Genomic DNA, 16,288 nt, shown 5'->3' on the forward strand with positions numbered 1-16,288 from the left:
AATCTTTTTAATTGTTTCTATGGAGATGTGACCCACGGAATTGTGGGTGATAACTTTGGATGAGGTGGTTTCCATGGAAATGTGTCTCCACTCATTCAAGGTGGGGTTTTTTATTGGAGCCCTTTAAAAGGGAACCATCTTGGAAAATCGACCTTTGAGATGAAAAAGGAAAATGCCCCTAGGGAAGCTTCATGAAACAAGAAGCTGGGAGATGAACCTAGCAGACTTCACCATGTTCCTTTCTACCTGAGAGAAACCCTGAACTTCATCTGCCTTTCTTGACTGAAAGTAACCACTTGTTGGTGGCATAATTTGGACATTTTCACAGGCTTAGAATTGTAACCTTGCAACTTAATAAATTCCCCTTTTCGAAAGCCATTCTATTTCTGGTATATTGCATTCTGGCAGCTTACAAACTAAAACAGATTTTGATACTGAAAAAGTGAGTTTATGAACACCAAACATGTTGGAATGGTTTTTTAAATGGCTAAAGGAAAGATTCTGGAAGACTTGTAAGGAGTTTGATAGAGAAGGCCTAAAATGCTTTGAAGAGACTGTTGCTAGAAATGTAAACTCTAAAGATACTTTTGATAAGGCCTTGGACAGAAATGATGCGTGTATTGTTGCAAACTGGAAGGAAGGTGATCCTTGTTTACAAATGGTAGATAATCTGGTAAAATTGACTAAATTCACTAAAAGTGACTTTGGCTGGAAAGTAGATTATAAAAGCCATGAACAAAGTGGGCATAGTGGTAAAGATGGAGGTTTTACATGGGTTCAGCAACATGGGCATCCACTCACCAAAGGTGACCTAGTTACAGCCACTGTTCAGTGCCCAACCTGCCAGCAGCAGAGACCCATTCTCAGTCCCAGATAAGGCACCATTCCCTGAGGTGATCAACGTACTACTTGGTGGCAGGTTGATTACATTGGACCACTCCCATGATGAAAGGGACAATGATTTGTTCTTACTGGAACAGAAACAAACTCTTGGATACGGGTTTGCATTCCCTACCTACAAGGCTTCCACAGAAACTAAAATACCTGGACTTACAGAATGCCTTATCCACCATCATGGTATTCTACACAACATTGCTTCTGATCAAGGAGCCTACGTGATAGCAAATGAAGGGCAGAAATGGGCACATGTTCGTGGAATTCTCTGCTCTTACCATAATTCCAATCATGCAGAGATAGCTGGGTTGATAGAACAGTGGAATGGCTTTTTGAAGACCCAACTAAGGTGCCAGTTACTTGATAATACGTTGCCAGGCTAGAGCAATGTTCTTCAGGAGACTGTGTATGCTCTGAATCAGCACCCACTCTATGGTGCTATTTCTCCCATAGTCAGGATTCACAGATCCAGGAATCAAGGGGTGGAAATGGGAGTGGCACCACTCACTATTTCCCCTAGTGATACACTAGGAAAATTTTTGCTTCCTGTCCCTGAAATCTGAAGCCCTGCTTGTCTATAGGTCTTAGTTCTAAAAGGAGAAGTGCTTCTTCTAGGAGAAACAATGATTTCTTTGAACCGTAAATTAAGACTGATACCTGGCCACTTTGGGTTTCTTATACCACCGAATCAAGTGACACAGAAGGGGATTACTGTTCTACCTGGGGTGATTGATCCTGACTATCAGGAGAAATAGGACTGCAACCACATGACGGAGATAAAGAAGTATTTCCCTGGTACACAGGAGATCTCCTAGGGTGTCTCTTAGTACTACCACACCCTGTGATTAAAACGAATGGAAAACTGCAACAATCCAATCTGGTTAGGACTACCAATGGCCCAGAAACTTCAGGAATGAAGGTCTGGGTCACCCCAAGTGACAAAAAACCATGGCCAGTTGAAGTGCTTGCTGAGGGTAAAGGGAACATGGAATGGGTAGTAGAAGAATGTAGTGATAAATATAACTATGACCACGTGAACAGTTACAAAAGCAAGGACTGTGATTGTATTAATATTTCCCTCCTGTTTTGTTATGAGTATGTTTGCATTGGTACATAAACAAATATCTTATTTTTGCTGTATCAGATGATATAGATTGTATTGTTCATGTAATAGTTTTTTTTTTTTGCATGGGTAGGCACTGGGAATCAAACCTGGATCTCTGACATGGCAGGCGAGAATTCTGCCTGCTGAGCCATGGTGGCCCACCAAATGTTATAGTATTTAAATCAGAGGATATGAAGTTTAAGAATGAGTTACTTAAGGACTTGCACCTTATTCTGGAGAGATGTAGTGTGTTTCCAGGTGCACACAGGATGATTAAATATTGTTAGTTGAAACATATGTACATTTTTGTGTTCTATTTGGAAATTAAGTGTGTTTCATGGTCATGAGTTAAGCTGCCAAGTTGACAAGGGATGGACTGTGATGGTTAGGTTCTGGTGTTAACTTGGCCAGGCAATGGTGCCCAGTTGTCTGGGCAGGCAAGCCCTGGCCTGACCATTGCTGCAAGGTTATTTTTGGGCTGGTTGATTAAATCACCAGTCAATTGATTGCCTCTGTGGCCAATTACATCTGCGATTAACTAAGGCAAACCACCCACAGTGAGATAATCCAATCATCTGAAAGACTTTTAAGGAGGAAGAGAGACTTTCCCTGCTTCTTCAGCCAGTGAGCCTCTCTTGTGCAGTTTGACCAGACCATTCACAGCCTGTGCTATAGATTTTAGACTCTTCCATTCCAGTGGCTGTGTGAAATACCTTTATAAATCTCAAATTTACAGATCTCTCCTGTTGGTTTTGTTTCTTTAGAGATCCCTGACCAACTCACAAGGCCCATGAGTTGCTTCTAGGAAACCTCTTTTGTTTCTGAGATGTGTCTTTTCTCTCTCTGTAAGCCCAGCACTTCAAGGAAAATCATTACCTTCCCCCTAGATGGAACATAACATGAGGGGTGAAACTCTCCCTGACAATGTGGGGCATGGCTCTTAGGGACGAGTCTGGCCCTGGTACCATGGGATCAACAGGGCCTTCTAGAAGAAAAGGGGGAAAAGTGTAATAAAATAAGGCATCAGCACCTAAGAGAGATCAAATAGCATCAAGAGACTGTTCTGGAGGCTACTCTTATGCAAACTTCAGTAGATAGTACTAATTGCCATGGTTTGCTGCACCCCAACCAAGATCACTCCTGTTAAATCTTAAGAACATCTAGGGCTTGAACTGAGATTCTACAAAAGTTTCATGCACTAAGTTTACTTTCCTGGAATCTATACTTTCCAGAGGATTCCTAGACCAGACAAACCCAGAGGGATCCATCTCTCCAAGATTATCAACTAATAACATCCTCCCATCCTTTAGTATCGACACTCTTTCTCAACATCAAAAACCCAGATTGGACATTGCCTAAAGATCAATATAGACTGGGAGAATAATCAAAGGAGAAGGATGAGTTATAATAGAGAAAATAGGATTTAACAAACGAGAATGATTGCTGACTCACTACATGGATATTTCTTCTAACCTCCAGCATCTTGGAGCAGCAGAAGGAAAAATCTGAAATAGTGGAATGGTAAGCCAGAACAAATTCTAAAGTCTGTTCTGACACTACTTGTTGAAGTGTACTTTGAAAATTATTGCCTTTTCTTTTTCTTCTTTGTATATTTGTTACATTTCACAGTAAATACTTTCTTTAAATGTCATCAAGCCTACCATAAAGGAAGTTTTGCAAAGTGAAAGAAGACAGGAGGGAGAGACTTTGAAGAGAGACTAGAAATTGTTAGTAAGGGTAACTAAAAGATTAAAAAGAGAGATAAAAATAAAATATGACATATGAAAATAAAAGGATAAAATGGTTGAGGTAAGGATTTCTTTTATAGTGATAACATTGAATATTAATGTATAAGCTTCCCAATCAAAAGATACAGATTAGGCAGAATGGATATAAAAACATGATCCAACAATATGTTGACTACAGGAGATTCACCTAAGGGCAAAAACAGATTGAAAGTGAAAAGATGGAAAAGGATATTCCACACAAACAATAACCAAAACAGAGCTGGGGTAGCTATACTAGAATAGACTTTGAATACAAAGCTGTTATAAGAGATCAAGAAGGGCATTATGCATTAATAAAAGAAGCAATACACTAAGAAGAAATAACAATCCTAAATATTTATGCATTTTATTAGGGTACCCCAAAATACATGAGGCAAGCACTGACAAAACTGATCAGAGAAATAGACGTCTCTGCAATTATATTTGGCGAATTCAATACGGAACTCTCATCGATAGATAGAACATTTAGTCAGAGGATCAGTAAAGGAACAGAGAACTTGAATAATATGATAAATGAACTAAACCTAACAGACATATAAAGAACACTGCATCCCAAAACAGCAGGACATACATTCTTCTCAAAAGCACATGTATCATTGTCAAGGATAGACTACATGTCGGGCCAAAAAACAAATCTTGATAATTTAAAAAAAGACTGAAATTATACACAGCACTTTCCATGACCATAATGGAATGAAGCTGAAAATCAATAGCAGATGGAAGACTAGAAAACTCACAAATATATGAGTTAAACAACACACTCTAAAACAATCAGTGGGTCAACAAAGAAATTGCAAAGGAAATCAGTAAATAAATTGAGGTGAATGAAAATGAAAACACAGCATATCAAAACCTACAGGATGCAGTGAAAGCAGAACTGAGAGGGAATATTATATCCCTAGTTCTGCATTAAAAAAAGAAGAAAAAGCTAAAATCAAACAACCAATGGTACACCCAGAGGAATGAATAAAAGAACAACAAACTAAAGCAAGCAGAAGGAGAGAAATAACCAAATCTAGAGCAAGAAAAATTAAATTGAGAATTAAAAAAATACAGAGAATTAATAAAATCAAAAGTTGATTCTTTGAGAGGATCAGTAAGATTGACAAACTCTTAGATAAACTGACAAAGAAAAGTAAATAGAAGATACACATAAATAAAATAGAAATGGGGGGGGAGGTACCAAATATTATAGGACCCCAGAGGAATAAAAAGGACCTTAAGAGGATACTATGAACAATTGTATACCGATGGATTAGACAACCTGGATCAAATGGACAAATTCCTAGAAATAAACAAACAGCTTATACAGACTGTAGAAGTCAAGGACCTCAAAGACTAATTGCAAATAAAGATCTTTAATCAGTCATCAGAGCCCTCTCAATAAAGAAAATTACAGAACCAGATTACTCTAGATGAATTCTACCAATCCTTCCAAAATAATTAACATGAATCCCCTGCAAACTCTTTCAAAAAATTGAAGGGGAAGGGACACGTCCTAGCTGATTATATGAGGCCAACATCACCCTAATGCCAAAGATGCTCCAAAAAGAAAGTTACAGACAGATTTCTTAAATGAATATAGGTGCAAAAATCCTAAACAAAACACTTGTAAATTAAATCCGATAGCATACTAAGATAATTAAACATCATGATCAATTGGGTTTTATCCCAGGTATGCAAGGGGGGGGTTCAACATAAAACAATCAGTTAATATAATATACCACATTAGCAAATCAAAGGGGAAAAAGTCATATGATAATCTCAATTGATGAAAAGACATCTAAAAAAAAACCCAGCACCTTTTTCTGATAAAAATACTTCAAAGATAGGAATAGAAGGACTTCCTCATAATGATAATGGATATATTTGCAAAACCCACTGTGAACATCATCCTCAATGGTTAAAAACTGCAAGCTTTCCCTCTTTGATCTGGAGCAAGGCAAGGATGCCCATTTTCACCACTGTTATTCAACATTGTGCTAGAAGTTCTAGCTAGAGCAATTAGGCAACAAGAAGAAATAAAAAGCTTCTGAATAGGAAAGAGAGAAGTACAACTTTTACTCTTGCAGATGACATGTTCCTATAAACAGAAAATCCTGAAAATCTACTACAAAGCTACCACAGCTAATAAGTGAGTTCAGCAAAGTGGTGAATAATAAGATCAACACACAAAAATAAGTAGTGTTTCTAGACACTATTAATGAGCAATCTGAGGAGGCATTCAAGAAAAAAATTCCGTTTACAATAACAACTAAAAGAATCAAATATATAAGAATAAACTGAAAAAAAGGATGTAAAGACCTTGTACACATTAAACTACAAAACATTCCTAAAAGAAATTAAAGAACACCTAAATAAAAGGAAAACTATTCTATGTTCATGGATTGGAAGACTAAATATAGTTAAGATGTCAAATCTACTCAAATTAATTTACAGATTCAGTGCAATCCCAGTCAAAATTCCAATAACTTATCTGCAGAAATGGAAAAGTCAATTATCAAATTTATTTGTAAGGATATGGGGCTGCAAATAGCCATTCAAGATTTCAAAAATATCTTGAAAAAGAAGAATGGAGTTGGAGGACACACTTTCCTACTTTAAAGCACATTCCAAGGCTCTAGTGGTCAAAACAGTATGACTCTGGCAAAAAGGAGAAATACATTGACAAATGAAATCAAATTGAGAGTTCAGAAATAGACTCTCATCTCTATGGCCAATTGAGATTTAACTGGGACAGAATAGATTTTTTAACAAATGGTAAAGGGAGAACTGGATATCCATATGCAAAAGAATGAAAGATGACTCCTATCTCACACCTTATACAAAAATTAACTCCAAATGGATAAAAGACCTAAATATACAAAGCAGGACTATAAACCCCCTAGAAGAAAATGTAGGAAAGTGTCTTCAAGATCCTGTGGTAGACAATGGTTTCTTAGCAACAAAGGAAAAAATAGAAAAATGGGACCACCTCAAAATAAAAACTTTAATGCTTGAAAGGATTTTGTCGAGAAAGTAAAAAGGCAATCTACTCAATAAGATAAAATGTTTGGAAACCAATATCTGATAAGGGTTTAATGTCCTGAATATGCAAATAAATAATAAAACTCAGCAATAAAAAGACAAACAGCCGAATGTAAGGATGGGCTAAAAACTTGAATAGACATTTTCCCAATACAAAAGGAAAAAAATTATATTATCTCACTAATATGAACTAATTATATTAAACAAACTGATAGATTTAGAATTAAGAATATGGGTTACCTAGGAGATAGAATAGGGTAGAGAAATAAGAGCTGTGCTTAACTTGCACAGAATTTCTATTTGGTTAATTGTAAACTTTTGGAAATGGATAGTAGTGGTAGCAACATGTTATTGTTAGTGTAAATAAGAGAGAACAAGAGTGCTGTAGGATATTAGTGGTCAAAAGGAGGAGTTTAGGGTTACGTAACTTCCTAGAAGGATGAAACATGGGACTGTATAACACAGTGAAAACTATTGTGGATGATGAACTATGGGTAATAGAATGAATATGAGAATGTGCTTCACGAATTATAACAAAAGTACAACATTATTACAAGGTATGTTTATATGTGGGGAAAATATACCTAATGTAAATTATGGACTATAGCTAACAATAATACTTTAATATTTAGTATTCTTCCAATAATTGTAATAAAGCTACTATACTGATTCAAAGTGTCAGCAATATGGGGGTATATGGGAATTTTGTATTTTTTACATAACTTTTCTATAAAGCTACAACCTCTCTAATGAAAAATAAGAAGATAATTTTAGAAAATATTATGCTAAGTGAAAAAAACAGACACAAAATATTATGACACATATTATATGACTCCTTCATATAAAATAAAATATAAATAAATCTAGAGACAGAATTGGGTTACTGGTTATGTAGGGTTTGGGAGGGATAGCAGGATTGAAAGGTGGCTGCTGAGGGTTGTGGATTTCTTTTGGCGCAATGTAAATGTTCTAAAATTGATTGTGGTGATGAATACACCATCCTGTGATTTTACTCAGAGCCATTGATTGTACACTTTGGATGGATTGCATGGTATGTGAATATATCTCAACAAAATTGCTTAAAAAACAATTCAGTACACTAAAGATATGAATTGGCATTCTTCTGAAGAGCAAATACAGATGGCCAAAAGCACATGAAGAGATTCTCATTTTCACTGGCTATAAGGGAAATGCAGATCAGGACTACAGTGACATACCACCTCACACCTATAAGAATGGTTGCTATTAAGCAATCAGGAAACTATAAAGGTTGGAGAGGATGTGGAAAAACGGGGACACATATGCACTGCTGGTGGGAATATATAATGGTGCAGCCACTATGGAAGACTGGTGGTTCCTTAGGAAACTAAATATCTAGCTGTCTTATGACTCAGCAATAGCACTATTTGATATATACCCAGAAGAGCTGAAAGCAACAACTCAAACATTTGTGATGTTCATAGCAGCATTATTCACAATCATCAAAAGATGGAAACAAACAGAATGCCTATCAACAGACAAGTGGATCAACAAAATGTGGTATATACATACAATGGAATATTATGCAGTAGTAAGACAAAATGATGTCCTGAAGCACATGACAAGATAGATTAGACTTGAGGACATAATACTGAGAGAAATTAGCCAGGCATGAAAGGACAGATACTGTATGATTTTTGTGAACAGCATAAAGGTATAATGAAAGACTTATGATAAAGAATACAGGGGACTTAGAAATACACAGAAGCTAGAGATGGGTGAATCATTAGCTAACGAGATTGAACTCCAATGTAAGGGAGTAGATAGGCGCAAAGGTAATTATCTAGTAAGTCTAGAAGTAATAATACCATATTGAAGATGAACAAGATTGAAAGGGATTATATAGACCTACATATCCCACTGACTCATTCTAGAAGTATGAATGAGTTCTTGTAAGAATTACTTGAAAGATCTGATTCTTGTATAAAGAGTGTTTAAGTCCAGGGTATGGGGGGAAATCTTCTATAGCATGCTATGAGCTGTGTTCAAAAAAGAAACAATTAGCACTACCACAGCAACAGCAGAGGTAAATAATGAGGTGAGGGATAAGAATTAAGAAGAGGTTTAGATCTCCTATTTGGTGAGGATGTGTTTACTGGTTTTCTGCCTCTTGGGAACAATGGAATTATCTAAAATTGAGAATGTTGACGGACGGTGGACTTTGGGCCCTCTACGTGATGCCGGATTAATTCAGGTGGCTGAAGGATGCACTGATAGAGATGTAGAATGGCCAGCGACGGTGTATACTTATGAAGGAATGCTGTGCTGCTACAAAAAGAAACATTGTTGTGAGGCATGCTACCATGTGAATGAACATGTGGGATATTTGGTGAGACAAAATAAGCCAGAAACAAAAAAAACAATAATGGTATGGTCACTTTTAGAAAATGCTTATAAGAAAACAAGGGCCTGGATTGTAAGCTTTTAGAGCAGACACATTAAGTCCAGAGTGGTGATTATTATTTCTGGATTTTGAGAGGCTGTTCTATATATGTATATAACCTGATATTTAGAGATAAGAATGAAGTCGAACAGGTTGCGGTTAAAGTAATTCAGAACATAGGACTAAGGAAGACAGTGTCTATATTTTAGAACCACTCATACTTTTTGAGACCAATGGAAGGAAGGTTTATTTGATCTGGAACTGAAATTTTCTGTAGTGCATAATCTAATTCAACCTATTTGTATAGCTCATTTGAACAACTGAAAGACGGAGAGCACAGAATGAGAAAGAGGTCCTTTAATCCTGTATAGATTGTAATGCCTGGAAACATCCTACAGTATATTAACCAGATAATCAAATAGTATTGGCAAAGTCCCCTGAGGGAGGGGAGAAAGACTACGAAACTATTAAACCTTACAATCAAGGAATCTCCTTGATACTGTGTCAAACTTTAGGGACACCCAAAGCAATAGGCCATGCCCTTGATCCTGAAGCTTACTCTTATGAAGCTTATGTAGGAAGCACAGAAGCTTAGACTACCTATAGGCACGCCTAAGAGTTATTTCTGGAGGACCTCTGTTGTTGCTCAGATGTGGCCTCAGTCTTTCTAAGCCCAACTCCACAACTGAAATCATTGCCCTTACCCCCATGTGGTACATGACATCCAGGTGTGAAAGTCTCTCTGGCTACATGGGAGAGGACTCCCAGGGATGAACCCAGACCTGGCACTGTGGGATCAACAATTGCATCCTGACCAAATGGGGGAAAAGAAGTGTAATTAATAAAGTATCAATGGCAGAGAAAGTTCAAATAGAGTTGAGAGGCTACTCTGGAGGTTGCTCTTATACAAGCTTCAGGTAGACCTTGCTACCTATCATAACCTGCCAACTCCCAACCAGGACCATTCTAGCCAATCCTAAAGAACAATTAGTACAATATATAAGATTCCACAAGAGTTCCAGGCACTAGAGTAATTTTTCAGACACCTACAACCTTCAGATGGGTCCCTGGTCCAGATAAGTCCTAAAACCTAGCCTCTCCAGAACATCAGATAGTTTTATCTCCCTACCCCATATTAGTGACAGACCCTTCCAATATAAAAAAATTAGAGTTGCCATAGCCCAAACAACCCCAAAAAGAGGTATGGAAAAATCAAAGGTGATGGTGGAATTATACATAGAAGATAGGACTTAACAAATGAATATGAATGTTGAATTATTAAATTGATATCTCTTTTAGTCTCCAGTATTTTAGAGCAGCTAGAAGTAAAAATCTAAAATTGTGAAATTGTAATCCATGTCAAAGTCTGAAATATGTTCTACAACTAATTGTGGTGTTGTGCTTTGAAATTTATAGCTTTTAGATATATATATATGTTATTGTCACAAAAAAAAAGAAGGAAAGAAAAAGTCGATTGTGATGACAAAAAATATTTAAACCCACTAGCCTCCTATATTCTGGAGCAGCTAGAAAGAACAACAGGAGAGGTTCGTATGGTAGCCCATGACAAACTCTGGGATCTATCTCATAAACACTTTTTAAAGAGTGCTTTGAAAACTATTGCTTTTTTATTTCTTTGCTTTGTATATATGTTATACTATATAATTAAAAAATGAATATGGATACTAAACAGTAAAAAAACAATTTAGTACACAATAACAAATTGTGTGTACATATGTTAATGTGCATAAATACTATTGTAACTAGAAAATATCTAGGAAGTTATATACAATGAAGTTAGCTGTACTTTGTGACTCTTTGCATCTATTATATTATTTCTGAATTACAAATAACAATGTGTTTTTCTGCAGTCAGAAAAATTTTAAAAGATGTACAGAAAAAATATCTAAATCCAGGTTCCTAATACAAGTAAAATGTCTTTCCACTAGGAATTAACTGCCTTGGAAAGAACATCTCATTTTAATCATTAATATCTCTCAGATGACTGAAACAAAGAAAGAATTCCTTTGGGGTCTAGCTAAAAAACAGAAACCACTGTTGGTATTTCATATTGAGAGAATTTAACATGAAAAGTTGATTACATGTGTGATGGGAGAGCTGCAACCCCAAATTGGGCTCCATGAGGTCACTAAGTGACCAGCCACGTGAAACTACTAAGTAATCTGTGAGGACACAGGATCGGCATATTCTTACAAGAGCCCAGAACTTAGGGTCACTTGCAGGAGTTGGAATCATGATGGATACATGCAAGAAGGGCCTCGCCTGGAGGACATGGAGCCACAGAAGAGAAGCAGCTGCTGTTGGAAATGCTACCCAAGTTGGGGAAAGATAAGGAAAGATAGGCTTGCTTCTCCCCTCCTCCTTACTCTGTAAGCATCCTCCAGTTGATGATGTTTTTTCCCACTGGCCAAACTAAATACAGAAGCAAAGGAGCTTAGGAAATTCAGCTAATTGCACTATAGAACATGACACGGGGAGGGTATGAATCCAAGAGCCAACAGAAAAATTAGCAGCATGACATTTGAAAGGAAACATTGGCTGTCATCAGGAGTTATGAGAGAGGGTTTAAATTACACTGCCATTTTCAGAAAGCTGATAAAGAAAGTATAGCAATTCGTTAGCTACATTTCTTAGCATCCATCTCTTTGTTTTGGTAGCATAATCTTCTAGGCCAGCTGTGACACCCTTAATAGACAAGTAGAGAAATATAAATACCAGGTCTTACATCTTAAAAAATGTCCACTGTGAATGCTCAAAGTCTGTTTACTGAGATGAAAAATATAATAACAGGTGAAGTAGAACAATATACTCATATAATATATATCTCTATTTTTATATATAAAGTGAGTTACACACATATACAAAAGCACTCTTCAGATAAAATCCTTAAGGGAGTTTCAAAATAATTCCTTTGACATTTTCAAACAAGTGTGCCTATTCTTATCATGTGTATCAAAGTATAAAAGACTGATAAAATAATTGTGAAGACAAAGACCTGAAAACAACACAGATAGAAAAGGTTATCACAATAGAGGTATAGGAAGATGGGTACCTATAATTAATTCACCATAGAATTGCAAAAAAATTAAATTACATGTATTTAATATATTGCCATAGACTACTGGGTATCATGTTCTATAAAGTTATGAGTCAGATTAATCAATATCAGAGCATTATTCCTCAAAAGCTGCTGAAAGCCACCCTCATCCATTTATCTTCCTTAAAATAAATTGGATTACTTTAGTTCCTAAATTTCTAGAACTAGGGATAAATTTGATGGGTCTAGAGTAAGTGACTCTGTCAGGAGGCTTGATGTTTGTACTGAAATCTAATGATGAAAGTAAGCTGAAAATACCCTTGAGAGGAGAGAACTGGTTCTCATTTGAACTCCATTTTGTTTGTTTAAAAAAAAATCTTCCTGGATTGTCAAGACTTTAGACCATTTCTGTATTTTCCTTTTGGAACTCTCATTATGCTATGGCTGTAACTTTTTCTATGGGGAAGAGGCAATTCAATATACGTACCCTAAAGCTTGCTCCTCCATTTACAATTTCTTGCTGGACATGGCTACCTGGTAGTCTCATTACATGCTCAAATTTGGAAGTCCCAGGACAACTTTAGAAGCAAGTCTTTCTCTTCAGGTCTTCAGTTTGGTGTGGGAAGTATGGTTAAGGATTTCCATATCTTCCCAAAGACTCAGGCTCCAGTATTTGGAATTCCCTCACTTCTTCAGTTTTGTTATCTACATTATAGTGTTAAGATTGCAAGTTTTACCTCTGCTCTCCAAGCACCTTCTCCTTGCCCACTGTCACATCCTCATTCTCACCTGCACTCTTACATAACCACTCCAATGCTCAGTGAACTTCCAGACAGGTGCTAAAGTCCAATTCTTCATGCTTCTACCGAAATCACCTCCCTAGAGCATAGTTAGGCCATATTAAAAATATTCAGTACTTACTCATTGCATATATTCGTGTTAAGTTGTAAGAGTTAGAAAACTATAATGCAGCATACAAAATAAAAGGAAAATTTCCTATAACTCTTTCCCTTTAGGACAAAAGCCTTCTTCATTAACCTGTCACTTAAGATCTCGCATCTTCTTCACATATATCTATGTGGGAGGACTCATAGCTGGCTACAAACTTATACATCACTTTCCTATATCACGGTATTTTGGGATGCATTCACTCTTCTATAAATGCTTCACCTTGCACCACATCTATTTATCTTATTAAACTCATTTTTAATGCCATGTCTTCAAAAAAGATTTCCCCATCTACTCTCCCTTCTACCGTGACTGATTTAATTGCTCCTTTTGCTGACTTCTCAGAGTATTTTACCCCCTTGCTGTGCTTTCTGCATTCACCCTTTAATCCATTCTGTATTATAATATTGTCTATCTTATGTGAGACAGATTGTCATTTCTGATTAAATTCTAACTTCCTGGAAGGCTGGTGCTATATCATCTAAGTGTCTTTTATCTCTTACTGGAGCTAGCACAGTTTTGGGAAGAGTAGCTGAGATTCCCTTTTCTAATTCTGCTATAGTCATAAGTAGTTTTTTAATATTGCTTTTATGGAATCCTTTTTGTCACCCACAGGGCTGAGAGCATTCATACCTCAATGTTTATGCTTGAGTCAGAACTGAACCATCTTGTACTAAACAACAACCACCACAATCACAACAAAACTATTTATTCATTTGCAGGCTGTCCCTGTCAAGTTGGGAGCTAAGAATTAAAGAATGAATCTGAAGTTATTGTTTCCTAGAAGGAGGGACCAAAGAGCTCAAAATCCAAGATTGGGAACTTTAGGTGCATTATTGAAAAGGAGCTGCTAATTTATGGAGGTGTACGTGTTTAAGGATGCCTAGATGGGAAGAAGATCAAATCAATGCAATGATATCTTTAGCATAAAGGGCATCAGCAAAAAATTGTGTTTCAACATGTTCTTTGTCTTACCTGCTCTGTTTCACTGTCTTTTGCACAATATCCTATCAATGTCAATCATATTTAATGTATCACTTCGTATTACAGTCATTTTTTGAGCTTGTTCTTTCTTATTAGATGTTAAATTTCTTCAATGTATTATCTAAATAAAATTCTTCTTTGTAATTGCAGATACTAGCCCAGAAGCCAGCACATGATAGAACTCCATAATTATCTATAAACCAGGTAAGAAATTATTCCCATTTATGAATAACAAGACTAGACTTAAACATCCTTAAAGGAATTCTGGAAGTCATAGTCCATTTAAAAATGCAGTCTGAGCAAAATTAACTGGCTTTTCTGAGATCAAATATTTAGTAAAATGTGATCGTTTGTGTGATATGAAATTTATTTCCTTTTTTCCAAAAGAACACTGATTTTATTTTTTTTTTTTTTTTTCATTTTTTTTTTTATTAATTAAAAAAAGAATTAACAAAACAATTAGAAATCATTTCAATGTACATGTACAATCAGTAATTCTTAATAACATCACATAGTTGCATATTCATCATTTCTTAGTACATTTGCATCGATTTAGAAAAAGAAATAAAAAGACAACAGAATAAGAATTAAAACAATAATGGAAAGAAAAAAAAAACAAAAAAAACAAAAACAAAAAACCTATACCTCACATGCAGCTTCATTCAGTGTTTTAACATAATTGCATTACAATTGGGTAGTATTGTGCTGTCCATTTCTGAGTTTTTATATCCAGTCCCGTTGTACAGTCTGTATCCCTTCATCTCCAATTATCCCTTCTCTCTTTTTTTTTTAATTAACAGAAAAAAAGAAATTAACCCAACATTTAGAGATCATACCATTCTACACATGCAATCATTAATTCTTAACATCATCACATAGATGCATGATCATCATTTCTTAGTACATTTGCATTGGTTTAGAAGAACTAGCAACATAACCGAAAGAGATATAGAATGTTAATATAGAGAAAAAAATAAAAGTAATAATAGTAAAATCAAAACAAAACAACACAAAACAAAACAAAAACCTATAGCTCAGATGCAGCTTCATTCGGTGTTTTAACATGATTACTTTACAATTAGGAATTATTGTGCTGTCCATTTTTGAGTTTTTGTATCTAGTCCTGTTGCACAGTCTGTATCCCTTCAGCTTCAATTACCCATTGTCTTACCCTGTTTCTAACTCCTGCTGAACTCTGTTACCAATGACATATTTCAAGTTTATTCTCGAATGTCCGTTCACATCAGTGGGACCATACAGTATTTGTCCTTTAGTTTTTGGCTGGATTCACTCAGCATAATATTCTCTAGGTCCATCCATGTTATTACATGGTTCATAAGTTTATCTTGTCTTAAAGCTGCATAATATTCCATCGTATGTATATACCACAGTTTGTTTAGCCACTCTTCTGTTGATGGAGATTTTGGCTGTTTCCATCTCTTTGCAATTGTAAATAATGCTGCTATAAACATTGGTGTGCAAATGTCCGTTTGTGTCTTTGCCCTTAAGTCCTTTGAGTAGATACCTAGCAATGGTATTGCTGGGTCGTATGGCAATTCTATATTCAGCTTTTTGAGGAACCGCCAAACTGTCTTCCACAGTGGTTGCACCCTTTGACATTCCCACCAACAGTGGATAAGTGTGCCTCTTTCTCCGCATCCTCTCCAGCACTTGTCATTTTCTGTTTTGTTGATAATGGCCATTCTGGTGGGTGTGAGATGATATCTCATTGTGGTTTTGATTTGCATTTCTCTAATGGCCAGGGACATTGAGCATCTCTTCATGTGCCTCTTGGCCATCCGTATTTCCTCTTCTGAGAGGTGTCTGTTCAAGTCTTTTTCCCATTTTGTAATTGGGTTGGCTGTCTTTTTGTTGTTGAGATGAACAATCTCTTTATAAATTCTGGATACTAGACCTTTATCTGATATATCATTTCCAAATATTGTCTCCCATTGTGAAGGCTGTCTTTCTACTTTCTTGATGAAGTTCTTTGATGCACAAAAGTGTTTAATTTTGAGGAGTTCCCATTTATTTATTTCCTTCTTCAGTGCTCTTGCTTTAGG

The 16,288-nt window shown here is 36.1% G+C and overlaps 1 long non-coding RNA gene across 1 annotated transcript in view; it reads left to right on the plus strand.

Moving 5' to 3' along the window:
- Positions 1–7,079: 7,079 nt before the first annotated feature.
- The window catches only part of LOC143663482 (uncharacterized), a 49,503-nt gene continuing 40,294 nt past the window's right edge, over positions 7,080–16,288 (plus strand). The window contains exons 1-2 of the long non-coding RNA XR_013165954.1: positions 7,080–7,370; positions 14,376–14,429. This is a non-coding gene — a long non-coding RNA (uncharacterized LOC143663482). The remainder of the gene's footprint in view (positions 7,371–14,375; positions 14,430–16,288) is intronic.

The sequence above is a fragment of the Tamandua tetradactyla genome, chromosome 19 (assembly GCF_023851605.1).
Source record: "Tamandua tetradactyla isolate mTamTet1 chromosome 19, mTamTet1.pri, whole genome shotgun sequence".
In the NCBI taxonomy this organism is placed as follows: Eukaryota; Metazoa; Chordata; class Mammalia; order Pilosa; family Myrmecophagidae; genus Tamandua; species Tamandua tetradactyla.